Source organism: Lynx rufus, unplaced genomic scaffold (assembly GCF_022079265.1).
Source record: "Lynx rufus isolate CCGP_SWC_20201006 ecotype Redwood Valley unplaced genomic scaffold, mLynRuf1.p SCAF_6, whole genome shotgun sequence".
Taxonomy (NCBI): Eukaryota; Metazoa; Chordata; class Mammalia; order Carnivora; family Felidae; genus Lynx; species Lynx rufus.
In genome coordinates, this window is record NW_025814878.1 from 67,346,290 (window position 1) to 67,350,242 (window position 3,953).

General features: G+C 37.6%; 1 pseudogene; it reads left to right on the forward strand.

Annotated features, from left to right (window-relative positions):
- The first annotated feature begins 775 nt into the window (after positions 1-775).
- On the forward strand, positions 776-1,558 carry LOC124529304 (40S ribosomal protein S4, X isoform-like; annotated as a pseudogene).
- The last annotated feature ends 2,395 nt before the right edge of the window (positions 1,559-3,953 follow it).

Sequence of the window (3,953 nt, forward strand, 5' to 3'; positions counted from 1 at the left end):
GAGGCATCATGCTCCCTGAATTTTGGGGGGGGGAACTTTTAAGTTTTTATTTTAATTCCAGTTAGTTAACACAGTGTTAAATTAGTTTGGATATACAACATAGTGATTCAATAATTCCATGCTTCCTGATTTCAAACTATACTACAAAGCTATAGAAATCAAAACAGTATGGTACTGGCATGAAAACGGGCACATAGATCAATGCAATAGAATAGAGAGCCCAGAAATAAATATGAATGGTCAATTAATCTATGACAAAGGAGGGAAGAATATACAATGGGGAAAAAGATAGTCTTTTTAATAAATGGTGTTGGAAAAACTGAAAACTTTTCATTGAAAAGAATGAAACTAAAATACTGAGATTACACACAAACATTAATTCAAAGTGAATTAAAAACTTTAAAGTAAGATCTGAAACCAAAAAACTCCTAAAGGAAAACATGGTCAATGGTCTTGGCAATGATTTTTTGGATCTGACTCCAAAAGCAAAAACGAACAAATGAGACTACATCAAACTAAAAAGCTTCTGCACAGCAAAGGAAACCATCAACAAAATAAAAAGGCAACATACCAAATGGGAAAAAATATTTGCAAATCCAATACGGGATTAATATTCAAACTATGTAAAGAACTCATACAACTCAATGGCAAAATAACAATTTTCATTAAAAAATGAGTAGGGGATATGAATAGACATTTTTCAAAAGAAGACATACAGTGGCCAACAGATACATGAAAAGATGCCCAACAGTCTCTTTTCATGCCTAGTACAGCCATGGCTCATAGTCCCAAAAAGCATCTGAAGCATGTAGCAGCTCCAAAGCATTGGATACTGGATAAACCGACCAATGTGTTTGTCCTTTATCCAACTACTGGTCCCCATAAGCTGAAAGAATGTCTCTCTCCCATCATTTTCCTAAGAAACAGACTTAAGTGTACCCTAACGGAGATGAAGTAAAGAAGATCTGTATGCAGTATTTTATTAAGATTGATGTCCAGGTTCGAACTGATATAACCTACCCTGCTGTTTTTATGGATGGCATCAGCATTGACATAACTGGGAAGAATTTCCAACTGATCTATAATATCAAGGGTCTCTGTTGTTTATCAGATCACACCTGGGGAGGCCTAGTATAAGTTGTGCAAAGTAAGAAAGATCTTTGTGGGGACAAAAGGAATCCCTCATCTGGTGATCCATCATGATGTTCGTTCCATCCATTATCCTGATCCCCTTATCAAGGTGAATAACACCATTCAGACTGATTTGGAGACTAAAAAGAGTACTGATTTCATCAAGTTTGATACCGATAATCTGTGTACAGTGACTGGAGGTGCTAACCTGGGAAGAATTGGTGTGATCACCAACAGAGAGGGATACTCTGGTTCTCCTGATGTAGTTCATGTGAAAGACATCAATGGCAACAGCTTTGTCACCCAGCTTTTTGTTATTGGCAAAGGCAATAAACCATGAATTTCTCTTCTCCACGGAAAAGATATCTGCCTCACCACTGATGAAGAAAGAAACAACAGACTGGTGGCTAAACAGAGCAGTGGGTAAAATGATCTCTAGGTGATGTGATTGGAAGTCTTTATACTTAATAAAAAATAATAATAAAAAAAATAATACAGCACCAAAAAAAAAAAAAAGATGCTCAATATCACTAATCATCAGGGAAATGCAAATCAAAACCACAATGAGATATAGCCTCACACCTGTTAGAATGGCTATTACCAAAAAGACAAATAGCAAGTGTTAGCAAGGATAACAGCACTGCAGTATTATTTACATCAGCCAAGATAATGTGCCCAACAACCCAAGTGTCCATTGATGGATGAATGGATAAAGATATAATACACACACACACACAAACAGAATACTACTCAGCCATAAAGAATTAAATCTTGCCATTTTAACAACATGAGTGTACCCTGAAGGAATTATGCTAAGTGAAGTAAATCAGAAGAGAAAGACAATATGATTTCACTTATATGCAGAATCTAAAAACAAACAAATGAACAAATAAGAAAAACAAAACAAAACAAAGCACATAGATACAGAGAACAGAACAGTGGTTGCTAGAAGGGAGGGGAAGCACCAGGTAAGCAAAATGGGTGAAAGGGGTCAAGAGGTACAAACTTCTAAAAAAAAGAGGTACAGGGGCGCCTGCGTGGCTCAGTCGGTTAAGCGCCCGACTTTGGCTCAGGCCATGATCTCACAGTTTGTGGGTTTGAGCCCTGTGTCAGGCTCTGTGCTGACAGCTCAGAGCCTGGAGCCTGTTTCAGATTCTGTGTCTCCCTCTCTCTCTGACCCTCCCCTGCTCACACTCTGTCTCTCTCTCTCTGTCTCAAAAATAAAATAAACATTAAAATTTTTTTTAAAAAAAAGAGGTACAAACTTTTAATTATAAAATAAATAGTCATGGGGATGTAATATACAGCATGATGACTATAGTCGATAATATTGTAGTGCATACTTGAAAGTTACCAAAAGAGTAAATCTTAAAAGTTCTCATTACAAGAAAAAAATTTTGTTACTTAGTATGGTGACAGGTGGTAACTAGACTTATTGTGGTGATCATTTCATAATATACACAAATATCAAATCAGTATGTTGTACACCTGAAATTAACATAATGTTATGTGTCAATTATACTTCTCTAAAAAATAAAATAAATATATAAAATAAAATAAATGAAATTATATATATATATATACATATATATATATATACATATATATACACACACACACATACACACACAAATTGTGTGACATAAAAATATTTAGCTAGATTTGACAGTGGTCACATCTGGGATTAGGATTTGGGATTGAATGGGATATGAGTAAATGACTATAATTTTTCATTTTTTAAGCCTTAATGCACATATAAGTTTAAATGAATTAATTTTTAAATAATTTTCAAAAATAAAGGTAGCCTTGGTTCTCTCTCTCTCTTAGATAAGTGTGTTCCCAGCTATTCTTCTCAAAGGGGCAGACTTGTGAACTAGGTGGATGAGGGGGTGAGGAGCCTCCTGAGTAGGGTATCCCAATGAAGATAGAGCCAGACAGAGTCAACTGGACCCAACGGCAGAGCCTTAGTCTGAGCTCAGAAGGCAAGGAGAGCCTTCCTCATGCATAGCACACAGGCTGCCCTTTAGAACTGTTTTCGCCCCAAATCCCCACTGAACCCCTGCCTGAGGGCTACGGAAAAGGGAAGTACAGTTGACTGTTTGAACAACACAGGTTTGAACCACACAAGTCCACTAATACGTGGATGTTTGTCAATAAATACAGTACTATAAATGTATTTTCTCTTCCTTATGATTTTCTCAATAACATTTTCTTCTCTATAACTTACTCTGCTGTAAGAACACAGTATATAATATATATAACATACAAAAACGTGTTAATTGACAAGGCTATCAGTGAAGCTTTTGGTCAATAGCAGGCTATTAGTAAGTAAGTTTTAGGGGAATCAAAAGTTAAACACAGATATTCAACTGCCCTGAAGGGGAGGTGAGGGAACCAGTGCCCTTAACCCCCACATTGTACAAGGGCCAATTGTAATAAGCAAAAAACACAAGAACTAATTCACTAAGAACTATGTAGGAGCACTCAGCCCAAAGAATGCTCTGTCTTGAAATCCCTCTAACAGAATGTGTCCTGAAAGGGGGGAAATCCCTGGGCACAGACCCTTCCCCCGCTGGACACCTTGAGTGCTCCAGGACATTGGAGCAGTGTCCAGAGGGAGACCGAGGTGTGCTAGACAACATGGATATGCCTTCAGAGACTAATTAGAGCAGGGCAGGAGTCTGAAATGTGTAAACTGAGTGACTGCTGACTGATCTTACTCAGGAGGCACATGTGAGTACTTCCTGAGGACTCTCAAAATCCCCTTGGGGCATTTTGCAGTCACCCAATGGGCTGTGTGAGCAGATGGAGTAACACCACCA